Source organism: Columba livia, chromosome 1 (assembly GCF_036013475.1).
Source record: "Columba livia isolate bColLiv1 breed racing homer chromosome 1, bColLiv1.pat.W.v2, whole genome shotgun sequence".
NCBI lineage: Eukaryota > Metazoa > Chordata > Aves > Columbiformes > Columbidae > Columba > Columba livia.
In genome coordinates this window covers 7,647,459-7,670,877 of record NC_088602.1, presented here as the reverse complement: position 1 = coordinate 7,670,877, position 23,419 = coordinate 7,647,459, and the positions used below count along the sequence as shown (strand labels likewise).

At 42.0% G+C, this 23,419-nt stretch overlaps 1 long non-coding RNA gene across 2 annotated transcripts in view; it reads right to left on the bottom strand.

Annotated features, from left to right (window-relative positions):
* Positions 1 to 5,715: 5,715 nt before the first annotated feature.
* The window catches only part of LOC135575510 (uncharacterized), a 27,307-nt gene continuing 9,603 nt past the window's right edge, over positions 5,716 to 23,419 (bottom strand). Inside the window, exons 3-4 of one of the 2 annotated variants that reach the window (XR_010466382.1) lie at positions 17,405 to 17,457; positions 5,716 to 6,893 (exon numbers count right to left, since the gene is read on the bottom strand). This is a non-coding gene — a long non-coding RNA (uncharacterized LOC135575510). Of the gene's footprint in view, positions 6,894 to 9,893; positions 10,093 to 17,404; positions 17,458 to 23,419 lie in introns of those variants that run through there. The other variant, XR_010466387.1, reaches the window with a different exon arrangement.

Below are 23,419 nucleotides of genomic sequence, written 5' to 3'. Positions count from 1 at the left end.
AGCTTTCCCTGGGAGCTATCCAAATTAACAAGATGTTGAGTGCTTTACTGAGGAGGGTCTTTAATTTCCTCAGCTGGTACAGCTAGAAAATCCACATTTATTTATTCCATGCTCAGAAACTGCTGGGACACAGACATATATTTGCAATGTAAAATATATTGTTCGTTTCTCAGCGTGTATCATCATGCTGGGTCAGAGTTAAGAAGGTTAATGAAATGTTTAAAGTGAATATTCACCTAGCGTTTTTTTTAGTATTGTAATGGATAAACCACAAAGCCAAGAGCATGTTTATGTAGGGTATCTAATCGGTTGTTTTCATCCCATATAATGCATAGAGGCTATTATGGAGATGTTTTTATATCACTTGGACAAAATTATGCTCTTTATAAATACTGTTTTAAAGGCAAATTTGAAATTTGCTTGTGAGGTTGTATTGCTGGAGGAATGAGTAGTAGAGCTGATGTCTCTCTGAGTTTGTTGTCTTTTATACTAGAGGCCAGACTAGCTGTAGTCGCTCTTGGTGTTGGGATTTTTAGAGGACACACACCTGTGTCATCTCTGTTGGTCCAAAAATCAATGGAGCTCAAAGAGTCTGAGTCCATCATGTATAATCAAGATGGTATTTCTGGCTAGATTCCCTGATCCAAGATATACAGACCAAGGCGTTACGTAATGGTGACTTTTGCCTCCATGTATTTCTTCACAGAACATCTTGAGCAATGGAATTTCTCTAATGTCATCAAAAGAAGTCAAACCCAGATATGGATTGTTCCTGCTTGAGATAAAGGAGTGAAACCAGCTTTCTGTAGCTTCTCATGCTGCAGCAAGAGAAGGATTAAAAACTAAGTTATTTGAACACCATGAAATTACCCCCAAATGGAGCAGTGGTTATGTTCACAAGGACTTTTTGCAAATAGACAAATAAAAATGTCACCACTTTCACATAACCAGGATTGAAAGGAACGTGCCAAGATCAAATAGCAGCTGTACCCGCTGGAGCTGGAACTGAAACAATCTGATCCGCTTCATTTGCTACTTAACAAACAAGAAGCTTGATTGATAAAAATGCTCTTAAACCTTTCTAGCTCTGTGGTAGATACAAGATTGCTCCTAAGTGGCTTTACAGGAGCAGGCTCTATTGGCGGATCATGGAGACGGTTTGAGTTTTTCTAAGCAGTGGATTTGGCATCTGCTGAATAGATCACAGAATCATGGCATGGCTTGGGTTGGAAGAGAACCTAAAGCTCATCCAGTGCCACCCCTGCCGTGAGCAGGGACATCTTCACCCAGATCAGGTTGCTCAGAGCCCCGTCCAGCCTGGCCTGGGATGTCTCCAGGGATGGTTCATCCACCACCTCTCTGGCCAACCTGGGACAGGGTTTCACCACCCTCAGTGTAAAAAATGTCCAGCCTTAATCTCTTCTTTAGTTTAAAACCATCACTCCTTGTCCTATTGCAACAGACCCTGCTAAAAGGTCTGTCCCCATCTTTCTTATAGGCCAGTTTTAAGTACTGAAAGGCCACAACCTGTTCCAGTGCCTCACCACACTCATGGTGCAGAATTTCTTCCTTAGATCTAATCTAACTCTCCCCTCTTTCAGTTTAAAGCCATGACCCCTTGTTCTATCACCACATGTCCCTGTAAAAAGTCCCTCTCCAGTTCTCTTGTAGGTACTGCAAAGCTGCTTAAGGTCTCCTCAGAGCCTTCTCTTCTCCAGGCTGAACACCCAACTCTCTCAGCCTGTCCTCCCAGCAGAGCTGTTCCAGCTTCTGATCACTCCTGTGCCTCCTCGGGCCCCTCTCCAACAGGTCCATGTGTGTCCTGTGCTGAGGACTCCAGAGCTGGACCAGCACTGCAGATGGATTTTCACCAGAGCAGAGTACAGACATGAGGACCAGCACTGCCAACCAGACACGTAGTCCAAAAATACCGTAGGAGGTTAAGTATCTTTTATTTCCATCCTGCATGTAGAGACAGAAGCTGCCATCTTCAGTGAACTTGTCATTAGCATGGATGAGAATGATACAGGGCAAGTCTCTGACCCCATTTCTGCTACTGCAAAGCTGAAGTAATTCTGACTGTAAGGATGCTTTTCTGTGGGTGAGAAGTTTTAGGAATTAAACTGTTTATTTAGTCCCTTCAGTAGGATCATTGATGTCAACATCAGCCAAGCATGGCCTCAGTTGGCCAGTTATTCGATAAAGAAGAGAATATTGCACTTTCAGGGGAATTTGACACACACAGAACCACTGATCTTCTCAGTGGTGCAGTGCAGAAAGATAAACTGCCCTGGTTTTAGCAATATAAGAATCAGGCATCTGAAACAGAGAAGGTTTCACTTGTGTATTTTAGAGGAATCACAATCTATTTGTTTGGGAATTTGTTTGATTGCTGTTTATCTTCTAAAAATCTGGAAATCAGCTTTCTCCTTTGTTTCAGCAGGGAATTTTTCAGCAGTTTCAGCTAAATAAATACAAGGCATGGGATCCTGAACAGGTACAGTTTTCCTCAGAGTTTGTGCCAAAAATTTGAGTTACTGGGTAGCAACAACAAAAATAAACGAAAATTTTATGCTTTTGACAGTGGACAAAATACTTTGTCCTCTTCGGACTAATTTTTGGTTACTTTATGTGAGACTTTTGCAAGTTCTCCAATATCTTTCCCATGATAAACGCAAACCATACAGACACAAACTCTTTTTATACCTTCTGCAGTCATCATAAAGAAACTAAGAATGACATCAGCCTTAAAAATACCCAGGTGCCCCAGATTATCAGCTCAGGAACTTGCTGCTAGGACCAAAAGCTTGGCCAGCAAATTTGAAAATTCTGATAATTCATAATTGCAAATAACCCAGCCACAGCGGTCGGAGCACTCAATATCCTTTACCACTATAACTGGACATGCACAACAAGTCAGTGTGGGCCTCACCAAAACTGGGCGACGGGAATCCACCAGTTTAAAAAGAGGATTGCATTGCGCACAGAAGGGAAAACCTGTTCAAGTGAACTGTTTCATGTATATCTCACAGCAAATTAGATTCCTCCCAAATCTCCTCAAGGGAGTGTGGCATCACGAAGCCTTTCATCGGGGGCCCCAGACTGGGCTCTGCTTCAAACTCCTTCAGAAGAACAGAACAAACATCCTCCTTCCACTGAGTCGGATGTTTTCTGAAGGTGGAACAAGGTATCCACTGTAACTCAAAGGGAGGAAGGATCACATAACACTAGGCGTAAATGTGGAGTTACTAGTTTTCACAGATTTTTTTATTATTATTATTTTTTTAAACCAGGAAGCTGTTCCACATCCCCGTTAGAGCTATGAAGTTCTTTGGGTTTCCTCTGCTTTGGATCTCCTGACATTCAAATCCCAGGCTCTCAAACACAGCCATTATGTGCTGGGCATCTTAGCAGAGACAGGGGCTGGTAGAACATTTCACTCTCCTAACAGCCCTATGACAAGTACAGAAATGGTGTACATGGAAAAATATTTATCAGGAAGCATTTGATGTATTTTTAGGTTCTCCTTTAAAGCACTTTAGTGGCTGGAAAGCAAGGAAGAAGAGAGCAAATTACTTGTGTGCTGCCAGTAACTTCTCTGTAGACTTTGGCTTTGGAACCTGGTTCTGACCAGCTACACCTAGACTTTTTGAGAGCTGTCAGCAGTTCAGATGAGGGTTGAAGCATCTTCCTATGGTACCATGAAAGCAGTGGTTCCTTTTGTTTTCTTCCCTTAACTCAATGTCCTACTCTTAGGCAATAGTGTAAAAGTTGTTTCTATAAGCCTCTTCCAACTTTTGATTGCTCTCCAGGATTAATCAGGTTTGTATTCCTGTCGTAGAGTTCTCCAGGATGATGGAACAAACCATGGAAAGGGTCTTTTTTCTCTAGCAAACCGCACAAGTTTCAAGAAGGAGCCTTGGTGACATTCAGTCTCTTTAAAATAGCTCACATTCCTCTAGACTTTTCTGTCATTGCTCTAATGGTTTTGCATGTTTTGCCTGCATATGCAAAAATACTTAGATGGAGATGCTGTTTTAAGCATTCTGGAAAATTAGGTTTTCTTCTTCATGCCCAAGAGAGGAAAGGGCCTGATCAGCTCAAGGGATTAGTAAGAAGGGATTGGAAGTTTTTCCCCTCCTAGTGACTCACTCCCGAGTTGCAATGGTTTCAAGACTGGCCAGCAGCACACTGAAAAATGTTTCGTGCTTGCAGTCCGTTTCTCTCCATGGGCATGTCTGTCACAAACTCCATACTGCCCAGCACTTTCTATGCGCTTGTGAGCGTTTCCAAGCTAACAGACTGAAAAATGGATGGCGGGGACATGACCCAGCTCTTTACCTGTAGAGAGTACGTCTCAAGGACAGAAGGAAGTAAATCTATAGTCTTTTGTGATGGATTTATTATATTGGTAATTAAAGTTGTTTTCTCTTTTACACCACCAGGTTGCCTCTCCGATAAACTCACGTCGGCAGAATAATGTGTCTGTTTGGATTTTATTAAAAAACAAGAACTGCATAAACAGCAGCAATGGAAGCTTTAACATCTCTCCCATCCACGTGTTCCAGTCTTTATGTGGAGGAACAACCTTTCAGAAAGAGAAGATAATTTCATTAATGCACTAGTTGAATATTGGCTTCTCTGTTGAGATGCTCATGTGTCCTGGAATGTCACCTGTCTGCTAGGAATGAGACACAATTCTCTTTGCAGAAGCTGAAAAAGATAATTCTATTTTTAATTAAGTGCCTACTTAGCACAGTGAATTGCATTCGCAGAGGTAAGCACTTATCTCTTAAGCTATGATGAGTATCATAACTTGAAAATGTCTTTCTAGACTTAGACGATAACCCAGAGGCACTGAAGTCAATCTGAATCTCTCCATTGCCTTTGGTGGGCGTTAAACTAGAATGAAACTGTGAAATTCAGCACTTTGACTTTGGAAAAGTAACCAGGTGGAGCAGTAGGTGGGTGAAAGAAAAGATGGGTGGAAAAATAATCAATAAGTGAGATTACTGGCAGTTGGTTAAGGGCTTGAGTCATTTTTTCAGATGATCATCAAGGTGCCCATACGTGCACAAGACACAGGCTGCAGCAATAAAATGAAGCTACAGAAAAATCACAAGTGATGTCCTGAACCAAGTTAGAGCAGTTTCCCAAGCAGTCCCGGTCATTAGCTTGAAGCGCTGTGTGGAACTGGTATGAAAAGGGGAGAACAGACCAAGAGGCACTGATAGAGAACAGACTCCTGGCTCAGCCGGCTTCAGAAGATAATCACAAGCTTTCTGGAAGCCAATTTAAGTGCCATGCCAGAGCACAGTCTAATTTCTCTGTTAAGCCCTTTGCCAGGAAATAAACTATTTCATTCAAGAGGTTATTGCATTAAGCAGAAATGACTAAGGCTGAGATTCTGAGATCCAGCTCAACGCTGAATATCACCTCACTTGACAAGCAGACCTTAAATAACAAGAAAGGCATTCAAAAAGTGAGCTTTTAATTCAGTTATATTTTTAGCTGGGCCTCCTGCTTACCTCTAGTTATCTTTTTTTCTTATCAGAATGAGCTAAAGCTTCATGGAGCATAAGATGGAGAAAAGTTGAGCTGACTTTATTTACTGAGTAGGATCAAATGAGTGAGAAATAGGATTCCCTTCTCTGCACAGAGCAAAGCCCAAGTGTGGTAGTAAGAAGAATCTATTGAAAAATACAAAATACCAAGTGTATTCACAAATACTTTAATGAGTTTGTTTCATTCTGCCTTCTGCAATCAGAATTATTTGCAAATACTTGGAATGCAACCAGATTTTTTTTTTTTTTTCAGAAGAATGCCATTTCATTGTTCTGCTTTCAAAATTTCCGTCATTCAATTAGGGAGCTGAAACAATGTCTTGGACAAAAATGACATGTTCGCTGCAGAGCAAACAAAAAACAAACACAAGCCCAGTGGTTTTTTCCATTAAAATAGCTGTCTTTCTCCAGCTGGCTGTCCAAGTATAAATCCTAATGGAAGCAAGGCACAGTGGTTTCTATCCCTGTAACTCAAAGAAAAATGCAGCCGGGGGGGAGCAAAGCTGATCTGGCCCAGGTACCTCCAAGTGAATCACAGAATCACAGAACGTTAGGGATTGGAAGGGAGCTCAAGAGAAGAACAGAGCCCTTTTGCAGTGAAGACAAAGCCTCAAGCAATCGGCCACACGATATGAGTAACGGATAGTAAAGTATGCAAACAAATGATTCACAAACGAGACATAGGCTGAGAATTATTAATTGATCTACTCACTGCGTTCTGACACATTTTTAAAGATTTCCTAACCAAAAGAGGTATTTGCTGCACATTTTACCCAGAGCTTTAGTGTGCCTAGAAAGAACTGCATTGCTCTGGATTTTGATTATTTTTTTTTAATGGAAACTGAATTGAAAAACTTTCCTTTGAATGAAACTTGAGGCCTTGACCACTTTTTATCATTACGACTATGGCACTTTTCACAGAAGTAGGGTGTTAACCTCTTGAGAAGTGGCTATGTTCCAACTCAGACGTTTTTCTTTCTCCCTGAATTTTCTCTGTAGTTTCAGTGGGATGACGTGTTCCTCACTTCCCTTCCTTTGTGTAATCCTGGTGCCACAGAATGGCAAAGGCTCCTGTGTTTCCCACCACAGAGATTGCCAGCTGCTGAAACGCAACTAGAGAGGGATATCTGCACAAAGAGAACCACGTTCATACTCTTCAATGTATTTAAGGGAAGCTGCATATCTAACAGACAGACTTTGCCCACAGTTTATTAAACACGTTGGTATCCTCCTCAGATGACAGCAGTGCAGAAAGGAGGAGCGGTGTTATCCTGAAGGTGGTGAGGTGTCTGTTTTTCATCTGGAAAACAAGGGTTCTTTCTGTCACGCCTAGAAAATGGTAGAGAAGACGATAATTAGCTGATGGGCTACTAAACTCCAAATTTAAAAAAAATTAGAGGCAATTCCACAGTAGAATAATGGACAAAAATCCAGAGGAACAAATGACTTGTAGATGGCCCATTTTTATGATACATAAAAGTAACCTTGGAAAATTAAAAAGGAGGCCACTCTGGTGTCCACTCCTCTCTTTTACACTAAACCTGCTTATGTCTAAGTATGAAAACGTTAAACACCTTTCTCGGCCATGATGTCTTGTCAGTAAGCGGTGCCTTCTGCAAGCAAAGGCATATTGCTCACATATTCCAGCAGTACTGTTCTAAGGTGGAAGACGACCTCTATTTTATAGGTGAGAATCTGTGGCGTGGGCAAGTTAAAGGCCTTTCCAAAAGGTCTCTGAAAGGTCCGGGCTGGCATTTTTCCACTGTATCACAATCTCCCTCCTAACACAGGGTCTGGAACGAGCTTGGTTGATACTTCAGCAGCCCTCAACTTCGAAATAAAGGATGAAGAAGCTCTCAAGACTCTTTTCAGAGCCTAAGAAACCATTCAATAAAACCAGGGCGAATTCAGTCTTGATATTGCTAATATTTAATAGAAAATCCACCTCATCCCAAGATTTTATTTTTATAACCTTTCAGAATTTCTTTGTATACCATAAAGAGAGACACAGCTGTAATTCCTTGAGGATAAGTTCTAAATCTGCTTCAAAGACTTACTGGAGCAATACCGCAGGATGTAAACGCTTTGAACTTTTGAACAGCCCGGATCTGACATTTGCAGCTTAGGCCCATCTCTGCTCTGAAGGTTAGAAAGCCATTCCCATTCCACCGGTGTGATTTTCATTTTAAAAGCAGTTCTCCTGGCAGGCTGCTCTGCCCTCAGCCGATTACGTAAACTATTGACATATGCAGACCAGTTGAGGCCATTTTCTCCGTTGAATTCAAACCTTGTTTTAAAAGTGCAGTTTTAACATGTTGTTCTTTCTGAAATATTCCACAATATGTGCTTTCACGTTTGGTTGTATAACATTACATTCTTTTACAATAATAAAGCCGAGTGTATTTTGGAATTGTTCACAGACTGAAGCAGTTTAGCAAATGGGACACATCCAGATGTGAAAACGCTCTGCGGCTTGGCTAGACACATTACTAAACTTTTGACTCAGACGCCCAAATGATGCTCAGGATGAATTTAGATTTCCTTTCTGAAAGGGACCTAGTGCTTCCCTAGTATGCACAGAGGGAACCAGGGTTTCCTATTTCTGCAGCCAGGGTTCTGCAGTTTAATACAATTTAGCATGAACCCAACCAAATGTTAATTCATTAAGACCTTAAAACCGTTCATGAGCTTCATTTAAGTACTTACATAGTCTGCTAATGGCCTCAATACTGGAAAATACATCATTAAATAATAATGTTGTATAGATCTCAGTGTCTTCAAGCTTCAGACTGGGGGCAGAGATGACTGGTAAGAACATGAGAAGCAAACTCTGCTTGGCAGGTTTTCATGTATGGGCAAATTGTTACGACTTCCAAATTCACGGGTGGGTAATAAAACATAAGCAACAAGGGAATCTGCTATTCTAGGTGGAAAAATAAAATCATTTGTAAGTCCACGTGGTTCTTCTGCTTCAGTAAGCTCGTGAAGGGTCGTGGTGTAGGCAGGACTAGTGCTATACAGCACCCTTTTGGGTGGAGATGGGCAGCTGCCATCTCCAGATACCATCCATCGTCCCCTGCTGCACTGTCATAGGTTGTCATCCCTGGTGAAGATACATCACCTGCATGTTCAGTTGCTATAGTGTGCTGCTTCACCCTGGCCCTGTGCTGTCACCTGCGCAAATTTAGGATTATGACCGTACAGGGTATATCCCACAGGACATATATATATATATATTGGTCTGGTTTTGTGTCAGCACAAGGAGAAATTTGATGGACTTCAGGATGTTTGTTACAGCTTCTGAGTGTTGCTCATTGCTCTGGTCATCCACTGTATTATCTACATGACACTTGATTTATCTGCAGCCTGGGGAAGTCAGAGGACTAAAAGGTCCAATAGGATCAAATAATCTGCTTCAGTTGGTTTATTCCAATCTCAGATTCTGGTCTGAATCAGTCAGGACCTGTCTCATTAACAGCGTTTCTGCTGGTGTGAAACAATGGGTCTGTGTCAACAGCGTGTGGGTCTGGCTTTACATCACACTGAAATCAAAGCAGTCATCATGTCATCAGCCTGTAGAAACACAGTGGTGAGTTCAAGAGTTATGTTAAATCTGCCTTTTATTTTTTTCCCTGAGCTGACTTTGATGGAAAACTCTGGGCTGACTGCCTTTGAGTTTGCTGGTTTATGTTGTTTGTTGTTCTGCTTCCTGGTTATTATTGATATCCCATCATTATCCAAATACTTTCTAACCACAGGAATTAGTGCAGCTACAATTTTTTTTTATTATTATTATTTTTTATTTCTCCCCTTTGCTCGTAACTTACAAATCTTTATTTATTTGTAGAGGCCAAAAGTCACAACGTGTTTTTATCCTTTCCCTGCATATAAGCACAATACAGTGATTTACCACGCAACCAAAGACTTTACATTTATTACCTCGCAGCACTGATTGTTTTATTTATCCACACAATTCTTATTTACCCATTCCAGTGATTCATCCTGGCACAATTCAGTTTATTGCAGTGGTGAGATCCTAATTCAAATGTTGAGCTTTGGCTTTCTTTATCAAAGTTACTATTTTAAAAACATGCTTATCTCCAAATACCCTTCATTCACAGCTGCGAGATATCTGGGTGGGAAATGCAAGACAACTTAAAACTGCGTGCCAGCTCTGCTTTATTTACAGATGTGCCACGTACACAGAGCAACCACCTGTCCTTGCCAGCCGTAAAAAAGACGTATTTTAATGTCTGCACTCAGCTTTGCAACGACGAAAGCCTTCTTTTCAAGGAAAAACACTTTGGACATTTCATGCACTTATATGGTATTTTTGTAGCCCTACTACTTGAGAGCCAAAGGAAACGTCCATGTCCAAGAGAGTTTGCTGGATCCACAGGCAGTATTCTTGGAACTGGGCTTAACTGTAATCATCAGGGAAATCACTTTGTTGCTTTCCTTATGCTAGCACAGCCAATGTGCAATGCAGCGTGAGCCTCCATCCAGAGCAGGAACTTTTCCATTCTTTCTGGAAGCAACAATTCATACATGATAGATGGATGAGAAACACACACACAAAAAAACATACAGACTTTTGCTCTCTTTGCACTTTATCTCTGGGAAGGCTCACACTCTCATGTATATTAATCTATCAGTCACACTCTCATGTATATTAATCTATCAGGTCAATTCTGGAGGCTTCCAGTTCTGCTCCAGATCTGCCTCAAGGGTTGAGAGTCACCTCACCTAACGTTAGGCATCTCTAACATAGATGTCAACAGCTAAACCAGGCATCTGAATTGCCTCTGGTAGTCAGTGCAGAGAAACAGGGATTTTCAGGGACCAAGGTTAGGGACCTTTTTATCTGGAACTGATCTGTGTTAGATATTTAGCCTAGATGAAACAGATTTGGCCCTAAATTCCACTTAATAGATTTTCACACGCTGTAAAGGCAGCTTGGGTGACTAGCCCAGATTTATACATATTTGTTATAGTGATGTCTGACCCCTTCTGTTCAACATAAAATCTTATCTTGATTTCATATAATCATAGAATCATTTTGGTTGGAAGAGACCCTCAGGATCACTGAGTCCAACCATAACCTAAATCGAGCACTAAACCACGTCCCTAAGAACCTCGTCTAAATGCATTTTAAACCCCTCCAGGAATGGCGACTCCACCACTTCCCTGGGCAGCCTGTTCCAATGCCTGACAACCCTTTCCAGGAAGAATTTTTCCCTAATATCCAATCTGAACCTCCGCTGGTGCAACCTGAGGCCATTTCCCATTTCCTCTTGTCCTATCACTTTCTACTTGGGAGAAGAGACCAACACTCCCCATGCTCCAACCTCCTTTCAGGAGAGCAAGGAGGTCTCCCCTCAGCCTCCTTCTTACTTCATCAAACTAAGGGAGACATTTTCATCATTCACCACCAAAACCTGTTTATAATTTTCTCAGTCACCATGTACTGTACCATGATCTCCCTTGTCAGTCAGACCCATATGCTGGGTATCAGTTTTGATGACTTTGACCTGGTTCGAATTGATTTGAACACAGTCTGTCTCGATTGTTTAGGTTCGTCTAGGATAAAGCCTTTCCTATGCATCTCATGGGCAAAAATTCTGTGCGAGCCTTAGGTCTTTTTCATGAGCAAGCTGGAGAAATATTCTACAAACAAACTGCTTAAGTGTATGAAACTCATTGATAACTTCACTCAGAATATACATAACTCTAACTCTAACTCTGATGTTATTATGTACAATCCATAGACACATTTATACTCTTTTCCTGGCTTCCCCTTCTGTGCTCATCAAACCTCATCTGTATCTCTTCACTTTCCCTGAGGTCCACAGCTTTTCCTTCCTATCTTTTCCTATCATCCATATTGAGAGAGCGGCTCCTGCTTTGGTCTCATATTTGCCACGTTTTCCGAATAAAAAAACTATTCTCATTAAATATCTATCAGGCCCGTTCATTGTTCTCCTTCAGATTCTTCCTTGTAGCTCTCCTTGGCCTTGATGCCTAGAAAATACTTGGCAATACATGCTGTCTTGCTGACTAATGCAGTTGTATCGTTTCCTCGCTCTCTAAATAGGTCTGTTGTCTTTTGTCTTGTATTTAGACTGTAAAGCTGTTTGCCCATCTATATGCAGGGCTCAGCTCAACTTCTGAGCCATCATAGTAAAACAAATTAAAAATAACAATCAGATAAACATATTTGGAAAAATCAGGGGTAAATCACTTTTAACAAAAACTTCCTGGTGGAGATTTCCACTGTCCTCTTTCATGAACATCCACACTATGCTCCTTTTGTTGCAAATTGTTCATCCTTCTGGTTTTGATTCCTTCGTGCTCTTAGTTGAAAAGCTTCAGCTACGTCCTGAAGCCAACACACTGTTGCAAGCATGCATTCTTTGGTAAAATGATTTTATTTTGTTTGCTTCTGTAAATTTTCACATTTTAGGTAAAAAAAAAAAAAAGATCGCTACCTTTTTGAATGTGCCCAAGAGAGGCAGAAAACTTCCAGGCTGCGGCAGGTTTCTACCATCTGTTGCTCAGACAGAAAGGGTTACACTTTAATGGGGTATTGGTGCGGCAAGGTTTATTGCTAATATTTTTTATTAGACCAGCTGCTTGGAAAATTAGACAACTTTCCAAAACATAAGCCTTTCCTATGTCCCAGATATGTCCAAAATATAATGTATATAAAATGTTCTAACGTATCTCAAGCCATAGAGGTTAAGAAACACATAAAACACACCAGGAAAGGTGTAATATACAGCCAAGCCTTGAGATACCACTACATTTGGTCTAGAAAGAACACAGTCAATGCTACATTAATAATCTAAGGAATATTTTTACTAAAAGGTGCTATTCTACTGAAGTAACTGGAGTTTTCAAAATAAGTTTATAAGGAATTGCTTCAGAACCGAAATAAAACCTCCACTGATTTGATGAGGGGCTAACAAGTGCCATCCTAGCCTGGAACACAGAGCAGTTATGGCTGTGATTACAGCCTTATAAGATAAATAACCTACTTTGAAAAGTCCTTCTAGACCTCCTATTCTACCCTCCAACAACCCTCGTGTTTGAAACTAGGGAGTCATTTACAGAGATGCGGTTTCTTTGGGTCTTTTATTTTCTGTAGTGTCTCATTTCTGGCTCATCTCCAGTGCAATCTAGATGAGGAGATAATAGGTGGATGAATTAAACTACTACACAGCGGTAATTAATAATGCAAATATCTTTGAGAGGTGAGAATTATGCGTGCACTGAACTTATTTTTCCCAAATGTATGAAAACTGAGCACTGTTAGGAGGGAAAAACTGTTGATCAGGGAACTATCTCAGGTGCCCGTCACCACGAAACATCGATCTGTGCCTGCTCCAGGGTTAAAGCGTCAGTCAACGCAGACAGTGTCTGAACGGGGCTGCTCAGAAATGGAAATCAATGATTATATCAATGCCAGCAGTCAGCATTCCCCCTCAACTCCGCCAAGGTTTTTGTAGGCACCTCAACAGCTTTGCCTTTTCTTGTGCGCCCTGTTCCTCTGAATAACTGTTTTCTGCTCCCTGCAAAACGTCCCTTATGTTTTGGGACATGCTGTTGATCTGGCATGATGCCCAAATGCTTTTGCAGATGGGCAAAAATGTTTTATTCTGATAAAGAAAGGGCTTCAGATGCAAAAACATCAATTCTCAAGAAAAAGGGAGGAGAATACCTGGTGGAATGGAAATAATCCTCCTTTTCTCAAGGACAAGAGATGTGCTTAATAATTTTTCTAACTCTATTTTGTGGTTGGCAGCAGCAACTTGTGCTCTACCCATTATTTTGTCTGTGGAGGAGGACCTAATCTTCAGCTTGGTGCTTTATCATCCACACAAGTAACTCTTGGGAAAGGCAAGGAAGTTATCTGGTGTCGGTCATTTGACTGCAATGATTCCTGCTGCAAACTCTGTTGATCCTGACATTCTGGTAACATCCGCAAACGGCTTTCTCTATTACACTTCCAGGTACTGTTGCTTCGCTTCTCGTCATCAGCGTCTTGATCTGATGCAGTGTCTGTGCAGCACCGTGAAATTAGTCACCTTTATGTAACACAGCACTGCTCCAAAAAGCAAAGATTTTTCAACTTATGCTTGAAAATTTCAGATCTTATTTAATAAGATCCACTCAACAGGGACCTATTCACATCAGGTATGAATGTGGTCTGGGAGGAACTATAGACTGTGATATTAAGCCCTGAGATAACCTATTATTTTTTTTCTTTTTCAACTGTAAGAATAGTAGTCTTGGATTGTATTGCATCCCTTTACTACACTCTTAGTAAGACTCATAGGACAGAAATTGTCCCATTCAACACCAAATGCCTAAACCGGTATATATGAACGGTGCTGCCTCCTGCACTGATTGCACATGGACCCCAAGGGATTACCTGAGACAAAGTCACCTCTGCTATGGACACCGGGGGAATGCATCCCATCTAAATTGCCTGAAAACCCTTGAAAATACTTAAGTAACTGTGTTCCAGCACAGAGTATGCGTGCTGACAGTCGCTAGGGGACAGTTATCTCTTTGTACTGCCAATGAATATAGTTTGTCCCTATAGCTCAAGCAGTCTGAGCAGCCAAGCAGATGGGTTAAAATTCGTGCTGGTTATACATGTGTAATATTTATTTATTCCTTTATCCCTGAAAACCTAAGGAGTAAGAGTACTACTTGTTCAGCTATAGCATGTATGTTAGAATTACATCTTTATTTACATAATCACATGCTATTTTGACTCACAGAACAGAGTACAGAATGATTTCACAAGGGGAAGGAACTAGGACAGCCTTCCATCTGGCATCTGCTTAGATTTCCAACCTATATGCATGATGTTTTGCATAGGATGTATAGGAAATGTAATAGTTAAGTTGCCTGTGAATCCTGTTCATGGTGTAGCCAGAGAATGAGGGAAACACTAAAGGATGAGAAGACAGTGCAGAGAAATAAGGTTGTTTCTTAGCATCAGTTTTCTTCACAAAGCAGACAATGGGAGAAAAAAATGAGGTTATTGGCAAAGACTAAGGAAGGAAGTTACAGTGTAGAATGAATGGTAACATGACTCAAAAACTGTGGATACTCATTGCAGAGCTTTGAAAGAGTTTAAAATTCAGTGAGATGCCGATAAAACCATACACCATGCTTCTGAATGCTCACCAGTGATATAGTGCTGAGAAGACAGGGTCATTCATGCTTATTTTGTGTCTCGAAACTACCATATTGGTCTCTGAAAAGGAGCATCAGCAATGTGTGATTCATTTAACCTTTCACTGCTTTCTTAAGTGTGAAATAGAGGCACTGTCAGCACCATGGTTGCTCTAGTAGAATGTTCTGGCTAGACTTAGGTCAACCTCATCCAGCACAGTGTAGAGCATCCTCTAGTAAGTGCTGGTCCATACTTGCAAATCCATATAGCGGAGATGTTCCTGATCTTATCCGCTGTTGTGTTTCTGGAGAAGATGCCCTGCAGCAAGCAGAAGTAGGAAAATGCATCTCATATGAAAGTCACAATAGTAGACCAGCTACAAGGTTTAAATCTGAAGTGTGATGTTTTGTGTCCTTTCCAATAACCTATTTTTGCCTTGCCATTGTTAAGTCTGGATAGCCCTGGAATGCAAGTATATGTCTAATTTTTCATGGAATCATCTTTGAGTATTGCGAAAGTTATATATTGTACCTATGAGCATTCTATCCAGCAATGTGCAAAGTTAGAAAACATTCTTCACGGAAAGGGTTGTCAGGCATTGGAACAGGCTGCCCAGGGCAATGGTGAAGTCACCATCTCTGGAGGCGTTTCAAAAGCGTTTAGATGAGGTTCTTAGGGACATGGTTTAGTGCTAGATCTAGGTTAGGTTATGGTTGGATTCAGTGATCCTGAGGGTCTCTTCCAACCACAATGATTCTATGATTCTATTATGATAATTAATTTATTTTGCCTAGTTGTGAATGTTCCCCAGGGCTACCTCCTCCCAGCTGAGAACTGCCAGTCCCTGTCCTAATCAGTAAGGTAATACGAATTCTAAATCATTCCTCTGTATGAACGAAAGGAAAAGCTCTTCAAAGGGCTAAAAGTCTCTGAAACGTTTCCATTACAGAGCCCGCCAAGTGCCAACCATATCCAATGGCCTCCTTTACGTGGCAGCTAACTTCCCTCTCCTTGTATATGTTCCAGGATAAGTATCTGGCAGGTACATATGGGACACTGCCCTTGAGTCCTGTAAGTCTACATTTAACTCTCCACACTGGGGTCTCCTGGGGTTTCTTCTCTCTGCCCCAGCCACATACCTACTGTCTTAGGCTCCACAGGCCAACAGCCCATCAGCCAGACAGAGTCTATAAACAGATGTTCTCTTCCAGAGCCAGCTGCTGGTGGAAGAAGTGACCACTTCTGCCCATGTCATTGAGTCTCCCCACTGAGGCTGCCGGTCTTTCTGCCATTTTAAAAATATCAACTCCCTACGTCTCTTCTGGTGAAGCAATGGGAAGGCTTCCTAACCCATTTGAGTGAAAACCAGCCAACTGCTTAGAGAGTTTAAATAATTTGTTTCCACAATCTAGTTCACTTTGCCAGAGATGGGCTCAGACGTGTTTACATGAACAACTCAGCTGACAGATATGAGGGGTCAGGAATCCACGGAAGAGAATCAGCAAAGGTGATTTGGGAGTGATAATTTCTGTCAGTGTCACAGCTGGGTCTAGAGGAAGGTATCGGGTCACAGACTGAAACTGCTGACTGTTTAGGAAGAACGTGGGCAGCTGATGCACACAGCTAGTAACAAAGCCATGCTTTGGTGTCTGGGATACTGGTTGGGCTACAATTCAAAATAGAATGATAAACTAGAAAGACGATCAAAATATGACAGAATCTCACACATCTTCTAAAAAGAAGAATCAAGTGATAGGGTTGGACTTGAATGAGTCTTCGAATAAGTTCTCTACAAGGAATAACTAAGCTGTCTGAGAGAAGTAAAATACCCTCACAGGCCAGAGACCAGAGAAAACAGTCTGTACTCCACCCACCTTCATCACAGCCAAGAGTTAACGTTGAGTAGCAAGAAGTTCGCAGTAGAAGCCGCAGTGCTCAGCACAGCCTTGACGCACCACCGAACGGCAGGAGACACCATGGTCCTCACAGTTTGGCGTCTTTCTGCTGTACTTGTACTTTTGCTGTAATAACTTGTTGTACAGACCTAGGAGTGACAGTGGGGACAGTGTCGCCTACTCTGTCATCACTGCCAGAGGCAATTCTGTCCCAAGAGCTGTTCTGGTGAGAAGGACTAAATAAAAAGAAATGCTCTTTCTACTTGCCTGACTCTTCCAAAGGAAGAGCATCATAAACCAGACATCAACAAAGAATTTTCTACCCAAACTAAACTCTTGATCATGTCATAAGAGAAACAACTTGTGTTATTATCTGCAAAATTGCCATCTGGGGGCTACTCACTTATACTTCTTGTTTGGAGTGGTGTCCATGGATTTATTTACAAATGTTCATTACTAAGCAGGAAAAGAGGTGAGAAGCAGGGAGGCAAAACTGGCAGACTAGTCAGTATTATTTAAGTAAGGAGAGACCTGGACACTGTGCAAAGAATTTCTGAAGGGATATTCTGGGATAATGTGCTCAGCTTGGCCACTGGGTCTAATAAAGAATATAGCTGAAATAAAAAGGTTGAGAGATGGGCAGTAAAAATCATGTAAGAATGGAAAATCATGGGCATTAAAGGAAAAATGCTGAAACTTAATTTTAGAAACGGGACCATGAAGGGAGACTATGATGAAGTGAAATGAATACTTACATGTGGCACACTGAGATTCTTCCATTCATGTGCTTTTCACAAGAAGCCATTGACTGAAACAGAACAGAAGTGAGTGTGAAAGGAAGGAGGGGAATACTGTTTCAAACACCATATAGCCCCCAGTGACTTATAAGGTATTAGGGTGAGAGATTAGCTGGCCTGAAGGAGTATTTTCTGAACTTTTCATGAATATTTTCTAAGTATTTTCATGAAAAAATGCAAACGTCCCCACTGAAAGGAATAGAGATCAAGCCGTGGTATGGGAGAGGTAGGAAGAAACTCTAAAATTCCACAGCATGAATGTAGCCAAACTGTGATACCGTTAGGGAGAAACCGCTAACCACAACTATTCATGCACCTGGTTTTATAGGATCTGGCCGTCACCAAGGATAGGAAACTTAACTAAATGGATCACAAGCAGATGCAATATGATAATTACTATGCAAGCACCAACACTTTGGAGGACATCCTGATTAAGGATGATGTCAGAAAAAATTAGACATCCTTATTGCATCACCTTGCTTGGCTTTGAGTTTCAACAGCATTAGCTAGTGGGATCTACTTAATCTTGATACGGTAAGGTGCTCCAGCCCTCTGATCATCTTCATGACCCTCCTTTTGACTTGCTCCAATAGGTCCATGTCCTTATGTTGGAGATCCCAGAGCTGAAGGCACTACTACAGGTGGGATCTCATGAGAGCAGAACAGAGGGGGAGAACCACCTCCCTTGACCTGCTGGATACGTTCTTTTTGATGCAGCCCAAGATACAGGAGATATGCCAATAGAGCTGCCCTGTTCAGTCACAGTGAGCCAAGAGACTTACCGTTAAAGGAATTAAGCGAACCAAACTGTTTGAGACTGGAGTGGGCTGGGAGACAGATCTGCTGGCAGATGGGACAGTGACCTTCGGAGGAACACGGCAAGAGGTCTGCCGGGCTGGGTACAGAGGGTGCTCACAGCAGGTACTCCTGTGGTCACAGCTGTTTACAACATGCGTGCTGGTTTCTGCCCTTAAAGAGCCTGCATGTTTTATCTTTAAAAAATAATTATTTTTTTAAAAAACAGAGACAGACTAGTAGGTGGCTTGATAACAATTTATTCTTGCAGGGAAGAACTACCATGTCTATTTTAGCAGAGAGAAACACGGCGAGGAGAGATGGTAAGAGCTGGAGCCAGGCAGATTTCGCATGAGAAATAAGGTACAATTGTTCCATTGTGAGAGTGATTAACCAGTGGAACAGACTACCACGGGAAGCAGTAGATTTTCCATTTCTTCAAGTTTTCAGCTCAGGACTGGATGCCTCTGTGGAAAATACTTTTAATAAACATAAGATTTTTGGGCACAACGCTAACTCAGTTTTGCTTTTTAAACAGGAGATCCGGCTGGACGATATAATACCCCTTCTACTCTTAAAAATCCATGAAGTGTAAATGAAAGGGCTGTTGAGCTCCAGTCTGGAACCAGTTTGGGTATGTATTCATGTTTTGGCTGGAATATTGCAGCTCCTGATGAGCTGGTGTCCAGGACAGCATCTTACTCCTGCTGAACCCTCCTCTGAGCTCAGTCCACCTCTGCCTGAAGCCCCTTTGCTGTGATTACCTCCCAGTGAACATCCCTTACGTCTAATTCAGATTGTGTTACATAAAAGCAGAACTACAAGTTCTGGGGAAAAGAAGGATGGTTTTGTACCAAGTGAAATGTAGTAGAAAGAATTAAATTTAGTTAGGTACAACAGATGATACATGCAATGAAGGCAGAGTAACAAGCTTTTCATGCAGTCTTAAATCTGCAATTTTCTCAGTAAGACATCTCAAATGTTCTCAGCATCCTTAAAAAAACTGTTGTTGTTTGGGTTTCGGTGGTTTTGTTTGTTTGTTTATTTATTTGTTTGGGTTTTTTTTTCTGAAGCAGCTCTTAAAAGAGCACGTCCCCTCAATAGGGTCCAAGATCCATTAGTGACAAATTCACCATTATTATTTTCTTCGGTTTTACACATGTAAATGAAAAAAAGGCGAGTTGTCCATAGCTAGTCCAAAACCAGTGAGAGTGATCCTGCTATATTTCAAATAAGTATCTGACAAGATTACAAGTATATAAATACCTTTACTTGATTATAAGAAATCCCATTTTTTTTCTTAAAAGGGTTTTCTGTGGCTGTCGTTTGATGATAACCCTGAAGGAAGTGGGCTAAGGGATTGTCTTGCTCATAGTTGGATCTGGCTCTTATGACTTCCGCCAAATACAATCAAACATCAGACAACATATAGTTAAAAGCTGTAAACATTCCTGGTACCCTCTGGAGTGTCATTTCCGTCCATTTAACAGCTCCTTTGGATGTAGTTCAGATGTTAAGAGTTGATCCATAGCCAGGAATGTGGGTGCTGAGCAGCCCAGTGACAAATGAAAGATGCCAGGTGGGAGAGGAGCAGGTACGGAGTACCTGATACTCAGCCTAAAATTCCATGTGTAGCTGTGCAGCTGCTTTGATGCCCAAAGCTGGAGGCCTGCTGGCCATCTGAGTATTTACATGAAACTGTGATTAGAATGGTTACATGTGCACACTTGAACTGTCTGTGCACTTGCCTACACAATTTAAAATCAGGCCTGCAGTTTGAGGCTGAACTAAAAAAATAAGGTGGCTATTCCTATCACTGTTCTACACTATTACAACACAGTTTGCATCCACAAAAGAGCCACAGCAAACAGCCAAGCACAGGCCATGTGCACAGAAACGGTCTGAAAGTTCTGCAGATTTTATGGTCAATTTTTATCTACCAGGCAACTTTATAAACTGCTACCTAGCAACAACCCAGCATACTCGCTGTGGAAATAAATATTAACTCAAGGATTATCAGAAATAAGTAGCTACCCTGAACTCAAATCTTACTTGGTCCTTAAGTTAAAAGAAATGGGACAATGAGGTACAGGTGATGGATGGACCTGCTGGAAAGCAGCGTTGCAGCGAAGGACTTGGGAGTTCTGGTTGACAACAGGCTGACCATGAGTCATCAATGTGCCCTGTGGCCAAGAGGCCAATGGGACCTGGGGTGTGTGAGGAAGACTGTGGGCAGCAGGTCAGGGAGGTTGTTCCTCCCACTCTATTCCGCCCTGGTGAGGCCACATCTGAAGTACCGGATCCAGTTCTGGGCTCCCCAGTTTAAGAAGGACAAGAAATTACTGGAGGGAGTCCAGCAGGGGGCTACGAAGATGATGAGGGGTCTGCAGCATCTTTCTTATAAGGAGAAACTGAGAGAGCTGGGTCTGTTCAACCTGGAGAAGAGCAGCTGAGAGGGGATCTCATAAATGTTTATAAATATCTCAAGGGTGGGTGTCAAGAGGATGGACCAGACTCCTTTCAGTGGTGCCCAGCAATAGGATGAGGGGCAAAAGGCACAGACTGAAGCACAGGAGATTCCATCTGAATATGAGGAGAAACTTCTTCACTTCGAGGTGCCAGAGCCCTGGACGAGGCTGCCCAGAGAGGCTGTGGAGTCTCCTTCTCTGGAGACATTCAAACCCGCCTGGACACATTCCTGTGTGATCTGCTCTGGTGAACCTGCTTTAGCAGGTGGGTTGGACTGGATGATCTTCAGAGGTCCCTTCAAACCTCAACCATCCTGTGATTCTGGATTATGTAATGAGACTTTCCCCTGATTTGGCTGTGTAATCTGTTAGACTATTTTATTCTCTACTAATCCCTGTTAATTCTGTGCTTCCTTCTTTTCTGCCCTGCACCTGGAACACACCTGTATAGAAGGGAACTCAAGAGGCCATTGGCCTCACTGGCCTCATATACGATCAGTTATGCCTAATGCATTCCTGACTGACATTTCTCTAACCTTAAAACCTTCATATAACATCCTCCACAGCAATCTGTTCCTATTCATTATCTATACTTACAGTTTCCTATATGTAAACTGAACCATCTTTACTGTAATTAAAACCCATTGTTTCTTGTACTATAGAAAACAAATGATTTCTTCTTTTCAATGGCCTTTCGTATCTGTTATCTCTCTTCTCAGATCTCTGTTGCTTAGGACAAGAAGTTCCAGTTTGTTCCATTTTTCTGTTGCAGGCCAGGGTTTCAACCCTCTCACCATCCTCTGCACATCCTCCAGCTGAGTCATATTGTTCTTGAAGTGCAGTGCCTGGAACTGGATAACCAGGCCCTAGATGTAGTAGCTGACATTAGTCAACTTTTTATCTGTTATAATCCCCTCAAACTCCTTTCTGAAACACGGTCCTTACTTGTGTGTTCTCTGTCCCATGCTTGTGCAGTTTAACATTTCTGCCTAAGTGTAATGTCTTTAATTTATCCCCATTAAAAAGCTATTTTCAGGCCCTTTTAGAAATATGTGAAGAGCTTCTGGAATTCTGATCGTATACCCCAGTGTATTTTCAGTCCCCTCCCACCTCTTCGTCATTTCCATGTGGAATGTGCCCATTTTCCATTCCAATGGCTAAAATATTAGTGAATAGATTGAAAAAGATTTAACAAGGGTGAGTCTCACTCGATAATGCTGCTATACTAACAAAGGATGGAAGTACCCAATACCGATATAGACCAAGTCTGTCATCTCCAAACCTTTTAAGGTCTTCAAGTGGAAAAGTGGCACAAAGTCATGTTGGGCTGTGGTTTAACCTGTCATTTTTAAAGGCAGCATCAGCTTATGTATTTTGTTCCCTACCTTCCCTTTGGCACTTGCACCTGCACAGCCTCTTCTGTCAGGCCAACACAACAATCTGTGTAGCCAAGTGGTAAACAAGGAAAACTAAAAGAGCACAAAGATAAGAAGTGCAGCTCATGGGTAGATGTGTGCCCTGAACCAGGGCACTGTGAAGCTGCTGCCCACACAAGGAAGACGACAGGAAAGTGTGGCTGGAAGCATTTTAAGAAAAACTCAGCCCTTGGTGCTGCTCAGAGGAATGGCCCCACACACCCCTCTGCTCTTGTCTTCTCTCTGACGCTGCGTGTAGTACTTGAAACTACTCTGTTCTTTTTGGCTTGCTTGGTTTCCAATCTGATCGGATCCCTGACCTGGCTGACCGCATATCTAAACAGTTTGGCTCAAGACAGGTGGTGGACATAGGAGAGGGGTCCCTAAAAAAGTAGTTTTATGGTTTTATTGACTGACTTTCATCTAGCTAAAAAGATGTTTTGGCCCAGAAAAGTGTCTTGTTTTCCACCTCAGTGTGTGGCTGTGTGATTGATAAAAAGGACACAGCAAGTACCAGCAGCGTGTCCTGGGGCTGTCGCCTTGTGTTGCTAAGGCTTTTCCATCACAGCTCCATGCCTGCTTTCCACCCCCAGCTCTGTGTCCTCTCCCCCCAGCTGCCTTGGCAGTGTTTCCCAGAGCCTCTGGGGCAGCATCTCTGCCTTGTTTTTCTCGTGCTGTTGTTCTCATGACCTTGCACCTGCAAACCCTCGATAGTGTTCTCAGCAGGTTCTCATGGGAAGCGATTGCCACCAGCGTGAGAATCACCCCTTCTTCCCCCCTTTTCCTACCCTTTGGTGGTTGCTTTTGGTTTACATTACAGGGGGCACAAAGCTTAATAACCATTCAGTGTACAGCACCTACAGCGTAAGTGGTTACAACCAATAACATGAGTGTGTCCCAATAAACATTATATTGTTATCATGGGAAAAGCACCACAGGGGGACCCGGGAGAGGAGTCCAGTAGTGGATGTTTTCTGGGGACCTTCCCAGCACTTTTTTCTCAGCTTAGAAAAATTCTCCTTTTCCTTTCTTTTTCTCAATCTCTCCCTCTTTAGTTTATTTTCACTACTAGATTCAATGTATGCCCTCAGCTATGAACCACACTAATAAATCTTTGCACATGTGGGCTTGCCCTTACACCCTACACGCACCAGGGAAAGGGTGTAGAAGGCAGGAATCCCCCCAGAAGACCTCTTGTTTTAGCAACAAAGTCTTAGACTCACTTTGCAGCATGTCACAAATAAGAGTGCAGTTCCACGCAGTTCAAATTAATCTAAATTGGGTTTACTATCATG